This window comes from Eumetopias jubatus, unplaced genomic scaffold (assembly GCF_037043125.1).
Source record: "Eumetopias jubatus isolate StellerSeaLion01/CBP00866 unplaced genomic scaffold, mEumJub1_p1.0 scaffold_5, whole genome shotgun sequence".
Taxonomy (NCBI): Eukaryota; Metazoa; Chordata; class Mammalia; order Carnivora; family Otariidae; genus Eumetopias; species Eumetopias jubatus.
The window spans coordinates 78,097,778-78,112,030 of record NW_028274811.1 but is presented as its reverse complement, the minus strand read 5'-3'; the positions used below and the strand labels follow the sequence as shown (position 1 = coordinate 78,112,030).

Below are 14,253 nucleotides of genomic sequence, written 5' to 3'. Positions count from 1 at the left end.
AGGGAGAAATGAAAACTTTGTCTTTTCCCCCCAGAAACTTTCTTTCTTAACACAATGGTTAGTTTCAGGGAGGTTCCAGTAGGTTTTGAGGGAGGCTCTGCCAATTTCAGGTAAGTGGAGAAGAGTTTAAATTTAAACAGGGCGCCTGGGTGCCTCAGTCAGTTGAGCATCTGACTCTTGGTTTCAGCTCAGGTCATGATCTCAGGGTCCTGTGATCAAGCCCCGTGTGGGGCTCTGCCCTCAGCAGGGACTCTCCTGGAGATTCTCTCTCCCTCTACCCCTACGCCTGTGTGTGCTCTCTCTTCCTCTTTCTCAAATAAATAAATAAATAAATAAATATTTTTAAAAAGTGAAAAATAAAAATAAATTTAATCAAACTTGTTTAGCCATCCTTGGCTGGATGCCAGGTAGTTCTGTGACTCATTTAAAAGGAAGGCAAGAGTAGGGTAGGAGTAGATTTTATTACTCTAGATAGACCTCAGACAAGCATATCTATATAGAAGATATATTTGTTTCACCAATTTACAAAACTCCTTAAAATGTTAAGCAGCATGCAATTTCATTGAGAGTTTTATTCGGGAGTAATAGATTTAGGGGTGCTTAACCAAATCAGTTCTTGAAGCTTGCTTTGCCATTTGCACATGGAATTCATTCATAGTAAGGTGATTGTACAGTAATTACATAAAATGTAAAACCTTCCATTTAGATAGATAGATATATGGAATTTTAATTACTACCAGCTAGATTGAGATGCTGCTCCAGTTCAGGGAGCTGAGAAATCAGGGGGATGCTATTTATGTTCTCCAGAACATAGGATACAATCGTGTTTTTCTATTATCTATTGCTCTTGGAAGGCAATTAGTTCCAGGAGCTATGCAGTTTAAGGAAAAAAAATTAAAATGCCCCCACCTATTCCTAATTAAGATTAAGAGAATTCTTTGTCATGTTGAGCGTATTTAGGCATAAAATTACAATCATTTTGACATTAAATTCTCATTACCGTATTTCCCCAGAGTGATTTTTTTTTTAACAGATATTTGTTGAAATGCTGACTGATACCACTCTTCCTCTAAATGCCATTCGTTTGCCTACTTTTTCTTATTGCCTCTGCTTTCATTTCTCCCAACACCAACACGCAACCTCTTCTCTGTGATGAACTTTGAAATTCATGCAAGAAGGAAGTGAAAACAAAAAGAAGCACAACATAATTTCCCCACTGGTTTACGGAAGATGAAAAACTAAGACCCAAAAAGAAAAAAAAAAAAAAAAAAACGTTGGTAAAATCATTCTCAGGCTACGCGGGTTGCTGAGAGCCCGGCTCCGCAGTCAGGAGACTGCCCGGGCGGCGGGACCCGGCATTGCCGTGTGGGGAGGCATCTGGGCAGCTCCCTCGCAGCTGCTCCACTCCAGGCGCCCCCGCAGCAGGAATGTGTGAAATGTACCCAGTGGAATGGACCCCCCAGCCTCAGACCTGCAGTTCAGGTGCGCAGGGGAGCCTCCAACTGCCGCAGAAGATCTCTGGAGACCTCTCCCTAACAATGTCCTAAGAACTTATTCCTTTCTGCTGGACACAATGGCTCCTGAACTTTTCCGCCCTTTGCTCTCCGGAAAAGCTGACATGCACAACCCCGGACCATGGAGCCTAAAAGGAGGCATGCTAGCTCCATTGTCTCTTTTAAAAAGTCCCTTCTGAAGGAAGTCAGTCCACAAGACCATTGTAGCTCCCTCTAGGACTGTACTGCAAGGTCAGCCCCGCAAACGAGTCCTGCTCTGGAGACAAGAGAAAAAGATAAGAATATTTGACTTCCAACCTCCCGGCGATTTTCATTAAAAGATAAATCTACCTCAATCTATTTTGAGCTTGGGTTTTTATAACACAATAATAAAAGGGGCAGTGTGAAAAAAGACTATTTCATCTACCACATTTTTTCCTACTGCTCGTTCTCAGCCTATAAATGCATTTAGCAAGTCTGAAGGCAATTGGAAGTGTGTAGCATGTGGTAGCTTTGCAGCCAGGTGAAATATTGCTCAGTCAAGTTAGAAAATTCAAGATCAGACTCTCCCAGAGAGTGGCTTTGTTCACTTCTGAGAAGACAGCAAAAGTCAACTTATTCTCCATCTGAGTTTCTTCATGTGAAGTGACAACGTGATCAAGAGCAGCATTGTGTGGAAACACAATAAGCAACAGAACGTCACCTACCATTTCACAGCTATACTTCAGTGTCTCTGAGAAGCTGAGAGATCCTGAGTAGGTGATTCCGTAAGGAGAACCGGCCTTCTGGAGGCAGAGTGTCTCTGAGCACACTGTTCAGTGGTGCTCTAGGGATAGATGAGTTTTGGAAGGAGATCTTTCTGCTGCGTTGAGTCAGGTCAGAAAGGATATAACCACAGGGGAAGAGTGTGATTCTGATGGGATAACCAATGGGCCACAGAGATAAAAGAATATTATGAAAAACTATATGCCAACAAATTGGATAATCTGGAAGAAATGGATATATTCTTACAAACATATAAACTACCAAAACTGAAACAAGGAAAAATAGAAAATTTGAACAGACTGATAACCAACAAAGAAATTGAATCAGTAATCAAAAGTCTCCCAAAATAGTCCAGGGTGGGATGGCTTCACAGGCAAATTCTACCAAACATTTAAAGAAGAGTTAAGACCTATTCTTCCCAAATTATTCCAAGAAATTGAAAAGGAAGGAAAATGTCATATTCATTCTATGAGGCCAGCATTACCCTGATACCAAAACCGGATGACTCCAGTAAAAAACAGAACTATAGGCCAATATCCCTAATGAACATGGATGTAAAAATTCTCAATAAAATACTAGCAAACTGAATCCAGCAATACATTAAAAGAATCATTCACCACAATCAAGTGAGATTTGTTCCTGGGTTACAAGTGTTGTTCAATATTTGCAAATCAATCAACATGATACACCACATTAATAAAAGAAAAAAACTATATGATCATTTCAGTAGATGCAGAAAAATCATTTCTAAAAGTACAACATCCACTTATGAAAAAAAACTGTCAGCAAAGTAGGTTTGGAGGGAACACACCTCAATATAATAAAGGCCATATTTGGAAAACCCACAGCTAATATCATCTTCAATGGGGAAAAACAGAGCTTTTCCTCTGTGGTCAGGAAGAAGACAGCAATGTCAGCTTTCACCACTGCTATTCAACATAGTACTGGAAGTCCTAGCCATAGCAATCAAACACCATAAGGAAATACAAAACATCCAAATCAGCAAGGAAGAATTCAAATTTTCACTATTTGCAGATGACATGATAGCTCTATATAGGAAACCCTAAAGACTCCACCAAAAAACTGCTAGAACTGATAAATGAATTCAGTAAAGTTACAGGATACTAAGTCAATGTACAGAAATCTGTTACATTTCTCTATGCCAATAATGAAGCAGCAGAAAGAGAAATTAAGGAATCAATTCCATTTATAATTGTACCAGAAATAATAAGATACCTATGAATAAACCTAACCACAGAGGTGAAAGAGCTGTACTCTGAACTATAAAATACTGAAAAAAGAAATTGAGGACGACACAAAGAAATGGAAAGACATTTTATGCTCACGCATTAGAAGAACAAGTATTGGTGAAATTATCTATACTACCCAAAGCAATCTACTCATTTAATGCAATCCGTATCAAAATACCACCAGCATTTTTCACAGAGCTAGAACAAACACTCCTAAAATCTGTACGGAAACCATAAAAGACCTCGAATAGCCAAAGCAACCTTGAAAAAGGAAAGCAAAGCTGGAGACATCACAATTCCAGACTTCAAGATATATTACAAAGCTGTAGGGATCGAGACAATATGTTACTGGCACAAAAACAGACACATAGATCAATGGAACAGAATAGAGAGCCCAGAAATGGACCCACAACTATATGGTCAACTAATCTTTGACAAAGCAGAAAAGAATATCCAATGGGAAAAAGACAGTCTCTTCAACAAATGGTGTTGGGAAAATTGGACAGCAACATGGAAAAGATGGAACTAGACCACTTTCTTAAAACATTCACACAAATAAATTTAAAATGGATTACAGACCTAAATGTGAGACCCGAAAGTATAATAATCTTATACATGAACATGGCCAGTAACCTTTTTGACATTGGCTGTAGCAACTTCTTTCTAGATATGTCTCCTAAGGCAAAAATAAACGATTGGGACTTCACCAAAATAAAAAGCTTCTGTTCAGTGAAGGGAACAATCAATAAAACTAAAGGGCAACCTGCAGAATGGGAGAGGACATTTGCAAATGACATATTGGATAAAGGGTTAGTATCCAACATATATAAAGAACTTATAAAAACTCAACACCCCAAAAATGAATAATCCAATTAAAATTGAACAGAAGACATGAATAGACATTTTTCCAAAGGAGACATATAGATGGCCAACAGATCCATGAAAAGAGGCTCAACATCACTCATCATCAGGGGAATATAAATCAAAACTACAATGAGATATCACCTTACACCTTTCAGAATGGCTTAAACCAACAACACAAGAAACAAAAGGAGTTGGTGAGGCTATGGAGAAAGGGGAACCCTCTTGCACTGTGGGTGGGAATGCAAACTGGTGCAGCCACCATGGAAAACAGTATGGAGGTTCCTCAAAAAGTTAAAAATAGAACTACCCTATGATCTAGCAATTGCACTACTAGGTATCTACCCAAAGAATACAAAAACACTAATTCAAAGGGATACATGCATCTGGATAGACATAGTAGTATTATCTACAATAGCCAAATTATGGAACCAGCCCAAATGTCCATTGACTGATGAATGGATACAGAAGTTGTGGTATATACACACAATGGAATATTATGCAGCCATAAGTCTTGTCATTTGCAACAACATAGATGGAGCTATGTTGCAAAAACATAGATGCAACAACAAAGATGGGTTATGGGAAGTGAAGTCAGTCAGAGAAAGACAAGTAACATATGATTTCACTCATATGTGGAATTTAAGAAACAAAATAAACAAGCAAAGGGGAAAAAAAAGAGAGAGAGGCAAACTGAGAAACAGACTCCTAACTATGGAGAACAAACTGATGATTTCTAGAGGGGAGGTGGGTGGGAGCAGGAGTAAAATAGGTGATGGGAATTAAGGAGTGCACTTGTTATGAGCACCAGGTGTTGTATGGGACTGTTGAGTCACCTGAAATTATACTATACACCTGAAACTAATATTGCACTGTATGTTAAATAACTCGGATTTAAAGAAAAATTTTAAAAAAATTAATTTGCGGAAGTCTACCTCTGCATGGAGAAGACTCTTGAGAGAATGTTATTCATTTTTTCCTAAATCTTCATCAATTTTAGACTTGCTGAATATCAGCCACAGGCAGGATGCACTGTGCAATGCACTAAATGCAGGCAAGCTACAGTCCTCAGCTCTCCTCCCTCCATTACTCTCCCCTCCGCAGGCACCTCCTCTACCCTCACCGCTGCAGTGGCCTCTTTACCCTAGCATCTTCCGGCTGAGCTTTTAACCCAGACTTGTCACCTGCCTCCAGATTCAGATAGGCAGCTGCTTATTGGTGAGTTTAACATACTTAAAGCTAAACATTCCTTCCCCCCATTTCTACCCATTTTCCTCTTCTAATATTTTCTATGTTAACAAATGGTATCATCATCCACCAAGTTACTAAGGCCAAAATGTAGTCATCTATTTTCCTCAGTCCCTACAAATAATCAAATGTCATTAGTTATAATGCTGAATACCTCTTGAATATGGAGATTTCTCTCCAATTCCTTTGCCACTGTAATAGTCTGAGATACTACAATACCACTAAAAGGTCCTTTGTGCTGGTCCCCCTGCCGCTACTACTCCATTTGCCCACAGAAGATGATTCAAAGACAGAGCCAGTTATATCCACCCCTTGTTTGTAATGCCATGCAATCTTCTGACAAATTCAAGACTCCTTAACCTCCTTTGCAAAGCCCTCCATTATCTAACCCCAAGTAACCTTCCCATCTCCCTCAGAAATCCATACATCAATCTCTAAGATTTAGTCCTAAACAAAACCAAATTGACTCTCATTTCCTTGTACTGTTTATTCTCTTTCTACACGTCAAACCCCATCCCTTTAATTTGACACACTCTTGTTGATCACTTAAAACTCAGTATAAATATCATTCTCACTTTCCATCTTCTTTTCTTTTTAAGATTTTATTTATTTATTTGTCAGAGAGACAGAAAGCACAAGCCTGGGAAGCGGCAGGCAGATCTGGCAGAGGGAGAAGCAGACTCCCCGCTGAGCAGGGAGCCAGACTTGGGGCTCGATCCCAGGACCCTGGGATCATGACCTGAGCCAAAGGCAGACGCTTAACTGACTGAGTCACCTGGGCACACTTTCTATCTTCTATAATACATTATAAACCGGTAGGGGTTTTGGGCATTTTTTTTTTTTTTTTTAGCTAATGATAGGCAATTAACACAACCCCTCCTTTTTTTCTGTGAAAACCATACCCAAATAAAACTTTTAAATCATCCCTAAGTTATTTTTAAACATAATAGGAAAAACATAAGTTCTTCCATTTATGGAAAGCTTACTATGTACTATGTATATTGCCAAGTGCTTTACATAAGCTACTTTATTTAGCCATTAGTTGTCTTCAGTGTTAATAGCATCTCATTTTACTGATGAGGACTCATAGGTTCTGTTAGTAATGAGTGAATCTGAGACTCAGAGACAGGAAATCTGATTTCTGAGCTTACACTAGCTCACAAGGTAGCTGTACTTACTCAGTAAGTACAGGCCTTATGACAAAATAGCCCAAGGGAAAGGACAATAGCTGGGCCTGCAAAAGCCAGACGTCACCCAGAGAGACAAAGGATTATAGGAGGTAGAGAGTCGGCAGAAAATTGGAGATAATGGTGAAGAGGGAACCCTGCTAACTAGGTTACCAGAAACTCAGATGGGTCCCGATCCATGAGGTGGCCCTGGCTTCCCATTCCAACCTTTAGATGTCCTGGGTCTGAGACTGGCTATAATGGTACAGGTTCCTTTTTCCATGGGAGTTGAGCAATTTCTGAGCAGGACTGTCCACGTCTGAGGGACACTGCTTATGTGGCTAGAGCCAGATTCTCCACAGACAGCAGTGAGTCCATTCACCCTAACTCCCATCTTGATACTCACTTTCAATCAGGAAATGGCCTTCTTTGAGCCACCTCTCCCCCAAAACAACAAAAGAAAGTATGAAAGAAATATAAAGGCACCAATAACACCTGGCCAAACCAGAACTACTGATGACTCCAGGAAAACATGTCTCCCAAATGAACTGACCAATTTAGACATATTAATGATGCATATATATGGCCCAGACATGTAGCTCACTCTGGACAGATTGACCACTCATGACAGGCTGACAACATAAGCATACCAACTGCTCTGGACATACTGACTTTTTTTTCTCATAGTATCTGTCCTTGAGGCATGGATTGTTTGGCCATCAGGGATATGCTGAGCTTCCTAGACAGATTCACAGTTTCAGATATACCAACTAGTTGGGACTAATATATATTGCCTACTTGAGCCTGGTGCCTAGATTGACACCATCTGCTCTGTCCCAACTATCCATGGGCAATGAGTTCAGAAGGAGCAGCTTAGGTCATTTAGAATATCTAGGAGGCGACAGCACACCTTGATATTTTCCCCAAGTGAAACAGTTGTGTTTTTTATTGAACATTTCAGTCACTGACTTCACCACCTTCTATTAATCTCAGGAAAGCTATGCCTATTATCTCACAAATATAAACATTTATTTACATAATCACTTCTGAACTCAGTCTGTGAATTTCTATACTGTTAAACACATCATCTATTTTGAACTTTATCTAATATTTAAAGGGTGCATAAAAATTGGCTGCACCTCTGGTGCAGGATATTACAAGAATATTCTTTGAAAGCAAATGTTTATATCTTCTAAAACCCAAATATCATGAACAGCTATGTTATGTTTTCAATAACCAGACTCATAAAGTCTTATACCTAGTGAAGATTATTAAGTGTTAAAATTAAAACAGAGTATATTCATAGTTTGTTAATAAATATTAAGATCTGCTGAAACAGTGTGTTTTATGCTGGAAACAGGTATTTATTTGCTAAATCTCGCATGTCAGCACTGTATGCCTACGTCTTCAGGTTTTGCCAGGTATAAAATAGACAAAAACATCTGTTAAGTGAGTGAATCAAGCAACAGCTCTAATCTCAAGGAGTTTCTACAGCAGGTAGGAATATGAAAGAATGGAAATACAAGATAAGTGCCACAGTAGTGACACTAATATGTTAAAGAGAAGACAACACTGAAAGAAGTGGTATTGCAGATAAGAATGAACCTTAAGTCATATAATCTGATTTCAAAGCCCTGCTCTGTTACCAACTAATTAGATGACTTTGGGCATTTCTCTCTTGAGCCTTAGATTTCACATATTGAGATGGGTATAATCAAAGTCCATGACTTGCCATCACATTGCTACTTTAACAACTAAAGTAAGATTTGAGGGCTAGGGGGAATCATGAAAGAGTTTGAAGGAAAACTGGACTGTAAGGTGAGATTTTAAGAACAGGTACAATTGCAGATAAATGAAGAAAAAGGAAATGACTCTTGATTCTAGCTGTAGTGAAGAAAACAGTAGAGAAGAAAAGCACTTATGTGTAGGAAGTAGGTGCTCTCTGTAGTATGGGGAAAGACAACTGTGCCTTTGAATAAATCAACAGTGAGGATTTGACTGTATTGCATATGGGGTGAATCAAGGATAAGTGCCCTGTTTCTAGTTTGTGAATCAAGATGGAGAGTAATCCAATTCATCGAAGCAAAGAAAATGAGAAAAAGATCAGACTGGGAGAGTGGTAAATCAAGAGTTCTGTGCATGATAAGTTGAATTGCTATAGCTTTTTGACATTAACACAGAGTTCTTAAGGAATCTGTTGAGTATATTGAATGTATTGACCTGGAGCTAAAGGTTTTAATTAGAGAGGTGATTGGTATTCAGGAGGAGACTATAGAAGCAAACACACCAGGGAAGGGATATTCCACAAGCCTTGCATGATCAGAAAGTTCTGGATGCCAGAAATATTACATAGGATGTATATATGGAGTTTGTGGATGGGGAGATGACCTTGGAACTAGAACCATAAAAGAGGTCTGCTGCTGAAGAAGTGGGTTAAAATTTTTTTCAACTTGGTTGTAGTATTTGAAGCCTTAGGAGTATATGAAAAGTATGAGGGAGAAAGCATACATAGAAAGAGAATGGAAACTTGGCAGAGGGCCTCATTTACGTAGCAGAAGGGAAAAGAGGAGCTGAAACAGGAAATGAAGAAGGCATGAATCAGTGGGAGAAAACACTAAGTACAACTTCACAGGAATTGAAGGATGAAAGTTCGAAGAAAGAGGCTGTGAACAGTTATAAGAGACACCAAGAAGAGACATACCCCATGAGATTGGCAATTTTACAACAATTGAAGGTAGTGATGGAGGCTACAGTCAGTTTGCCAGGAGTTGGTAAAATCTGTAGATATTTCTCAAAATATTCATTGATTGTTTTCTGAAGAATCCAAAGTCTTTCTAAAAATCATTATTTCTTTGTTTCTGGATTCAACAGAAAAACAAAATATTTTCTTTTTATTTTTGCCACTATAATGTATACATGTAAATATGTTCTAAATCTATATGATGTTAGTAATAGATGTTAACAATTCTCTGAATTAAATCAAGATAAGTATCTCCATTTCCAGCTGAATAGTCTAAGGTTAAAGGGACATCAAGTGACTTGTCATATTCGTTCCAGTAAATCAGAGACAAAACGGGTCTATCATTTTACATGAATAGCACTTGGAATGTTTTCCAATTTGCCTAAAAGAAGAGTTTCATTATCAGAACATTTTTCCACAGTTTATTTTTAAATAAATTACAGCAAAGAAAAACTGTGGTTTGTTAAGTATAACCACATATAAAAAGTTGCTTCCAAAATTATTAAAATCATTCTTCTCTCCCTTAAATCAATGCTGACATAAGATTCAGAGATAATATTCCCTTTTTGTACTCTGGTACTGTGTAACTCAGAAAAAACACTTTCTCATTCAGTTCTCCTATATGAGTATTATATTTACAACCATGTACTTATATATATAAAGATGTATATATATGCATGGTTTATTTATATATACATGCATATATGTATAAATATGTATACATGTTTATATATATGTATGTTTATATATGTGTATATATATGTTTTATATATATATATATATATATATATATAATTACATGCAAGCAGAATTTTTTCAAAAAATAATTTAAGCCATAATTTATAGCTGTGGTAGGGAAAAACCTGTACTTCATTACCCAGGCTACTACACCTTAAAAAAAAAAATAACAAAGGTAAGAATGCAAAAACAAAATATGTCATATGAGTTGACCTAATTTCCTCATTCCCATGCTTATCTCTGAATGAATAGTTGCCTAATTAAAAAAACAAAAGTGAATTTCCTTCCACCCTGGGAATTTTTGCAGTATTTTAGAGGAGCAAAGCTCAGCTTTAAAAGAATTATCTTTGCATTTAGAGAATGTTTCAACCATTGAGTGTGTCCATCCTCATATGCATTCGTAAGGAACTACAGCAGTCCCCCTTTATCTGTGGTTTCTCTTTCTGCAGTCTCTCTGACCCTGGGTCAACCACAGTGGGAAAGCAGAGCTTCAGAAGGTCAACAGTTGCCTCACCCTATGTCACAGCAACTATGCCATTCACCTCACCTCACCTCATCACATATAGTCTCACATCATCACAAGAAGAAGGGTGAATACAGTACAATATTTTGTGTGAGAGAACACGTTCACATAACTTTTATTACAGTATATTGTTATAACTGTTTTATTACTAGTAATTGCTGTTAATCTCTTACTGTGCCTAATTTATAAATTAAACTTTATCATAGGTATGTATATGTAGAAAAGAAACCCAGTATAAATAAGGTTCAGTACTCTCAGGCATCCACTGGGGGGCTTGGAATGTAAACCCCACAAATAAAGGGGGACTACTCTATCAAAATCTTTGGGCATTATCACCCTTTGGCGTCTACCTTCGCCCACATTGTCACTCTGTGTGCCTCAGGGAACATACAGAAGTAATCCTATCAGAGGAGTTACTTGAAGTGACAGCCTGTTCATTGCTATGAGAAGCCAAGCATTTGACTCCTGGCTCTTGCAATAATATTTCCTTCGTTAAAAAGCACTTTGCCAATTTTGAGATCAATCAAAAAAATACAGCTGTTGTAAAAAAGCAGTATTTTTTTCTTTTTTTCAAATTTTTATTTAAATTCTAGTTAACATATAGTGTAATATTGATTTCAGGTGTAGAATTTAGTGATTCATCACTTACATGTAACACTCAGTGCTCAACACAAGTGCCCTCCTTCGTACCCATCACCCGTTTAGCTCATCCCCCATCCACCTCCCCTCCAGCAACCCTCAGTTTGTTCTCTATGGTTAAGAGTCTCTTATGGTTTGCTTCCCTCTCTTTTTTTTTCCCCCTTCCCCTATGTTCATCTGTTTTGTTTCTTAAATTCCACATATGAGTGAAATCATATGGTATTTGTCTTTCTCTGACTGATTTATTTTGTTTAGCATAATACACACTAGCTCCATCCATGTCATTGCAAATGGCAAGATTTCATTCTTTTGATGGCTGAGTAATATTGTATTTTATATCTATACCACATCTTCTTTATCCATTCATCAGTTGATGGACATTTGGGCTCTTTCCATAATTTGGGTATTGTTGATAATGCTGCTATAAATAGCGGGGTGTATGTGCCCCTTCGAATCAGTATTTTTGTATGCTATGGGTAAATACCTAGTAGTGCAATTGCTGGGTTGTAGGGTAGTTCTATTTTTAACTTTTTGAGGAAGCTCCACCCTATTTTCCATAGTGGCTATACCAGTTTGCATTCCCACCAACAGTATAAGAGTGTTCCCTTTTCCCCACCTCCTCGCCAATACCTGTTGTTTCCTGTGTTGTTAATTTTAGGCATTCTGACTGGTAATTTTTATTTATTTATTTATTTATTTATTTATTTTTAAAGATTTTATTTATTTATTTGAGAGAGAGAAAATGAGAGATAGAGAGCACGAGAGGGAAGAGGGTCAGAGGGAGAAGCAGACTCCCCGCTGAGCAGGGAGCCCGATGTGGGACTCGATCCCGGGACTCCAGGATCATGACCTGAGCCGAAGGCAGTCGCTTAACCAACTGAGGCACCCAGGTGCCCTGGTAATTTTTTTTAAAGATTTATTTATTTGAGAGAGAGAGCATGCATGTGTGAAGGGAGGGGCAGCAGGAGAGAATCTTCAGACTCTCTGCTGAGCATGGAGCCTGAGGTGGGGCTTGATCTCATGACCCATCAGATCATGACCTGAGCAGAAAACCATGAATTGGAAGCTTAAGGGGGGCTTAACTGACTGGACCACCCAGGTGCCCCTGACAGGTAATTTTTATGTTGAATTTTCTTGGATCACTTTCCTGTTACAGCCCTGTTACATCTTCTATTCACCCAATTTCTCTGAAACTCTGTAATTTTTTGTTATACTATCCCTCTTGGATACTCCTTCCCCCGCCCCCCTGCCATCTTCCTTTCCTTTGCAAACAACTGCCATCCTAATCCCTCACCTCACCACCATACACATTCCCTAAACTTTGATTAGCTGTGCCTTGTGTATAATTCTCAGAAACTTCCCTCATCATCTCTTTTGCCTAAGAGACAGGCCATAACATTAGGAAAAAAAAACTTTTCATCTGTTCCACATTTTTCTGGTAAAATGTTCTACTATTGATTTCTAACATATTCTTGCAAACACAAAAGAAACTCTTTTATCACCATCATACAAATTACTTCTTTTCTATGGTAAAATTCACAGCTATTGAACTGGAACCTGTGGAGTTTCTGTTCCCTGTCTGGCTCCATCCCCTTACCTCGGCCTTATCTCAGAAGGCCAACCTGATATTATTGTCTGTCTCGGAAGCTATGAGAATGGAAGTGCATATTTTGTCAAGACCATTAAAAAAAATTTCTATCTTAGGGTCACTGCAGTTCAAGGTTGGGGCTGATGTTTTTTAAACTAGCTTTCAATTTTCTCTCCATGTACTTTTTACTCTTTAAACTGCATGAGATATAAAGTGTAAGAGAAATAAGGAGAAATTATATTTCACACAAATGGCAATAAATGTAAAAGTATCATCCCCCCTAAGAGGTGGTCTTAGCATAAATGGATCCTAAAAAGGTCTGGATACTTGTAAATGATGGAGCCATATCTAGCAGTAGAGAGAAGATGCAAGTGGCAGACCTTACTTTTAAGTTTGACTAAGGCAAACAAGCATATTCTCCATGATTTGACCCTCAGAATCCCTCTTGGCAGCAAGACACCAAGTGAGATGCCGGATGAAAATGGCCCTTCGTTGGCTACCCACTCTCACTGCAATGCCTTGGTGAAAATAGACTTGCCAAATCACTGCAGGAGAGTCATTTAATTCCATCCTGATCAAATTTTACAGGTCTGTCATTCAAATTGTTCCACATAGTCAGCTGCAGGACTTCATCAGGAAGGAATTCGTTCTGCTTGGGATCCTTAGTTAGCATTCAGGAACGACCTCTGGGATTAGCCAAGCCGAAACCTTTCGGCATCAGGCACAGCCACGTTCAGACCGAACCTCTGCAGCTGACTTTTCTAACAAAACATTATCATTTCTTTAATCAAGGGCTAAAGCACATGATTTCATTTTTCGCTTTCAGTAAATAATTGCACCATGAGCTGCACGTGGTGTCCAGAGAAGCTAAGAGCCACACCCTACTCTCCCCAGGTGAGACAGGTGCTTCTCTTCCAAAGCCGCTCCTTACAAGTCCTCTAAGTTCTCTCAGCCTAGCTCTGCACTCAGAACATCAGGGAGGCCTTTAGAATCCTTTCTGCCAAGGGGAGATATTGAACCACACAACTCAAATTTGTGTGAAATATCCCAGTAGGAGCACACCAGGGAAGTCTCTGCCTGACCAAACAAAGGCATTTCTACCCCACTTAGCAGCCAGAATCTGCTTTAGGTTAATTGCCCTGCTTATTGCAGGAAGCTCATTCCCCGGAGTCTCTAAGAGCCATAGCTTCTCTCCACTATGTAAAGCACTGGGCATATTTCCCTAGGTCTTGGTGGAGATTC

General features: G+C 38.7%; 1 long non-coding RNA gene across 1 annotated transcript in view; it reads left to right on the top strand.

Annotated features, from left to right (window-relative positions):
* Positions 1-14,253, top strand: part of LOC114200747 (uncharacterized) — a 51,324-nt gene that overhangs the window by 10,123 nt on the left and 26,948 nt on the right. The window contains exon 3 of the long non-coding RNA XR_003607513.2: positions 5,474-5,587. This is a non-coding gene — a long non-coding RNA (uncharacterized LOC114200747). The remainder of the gene's footprint in view (positions 1-5,473; positions 5,588-14,253) is intronic.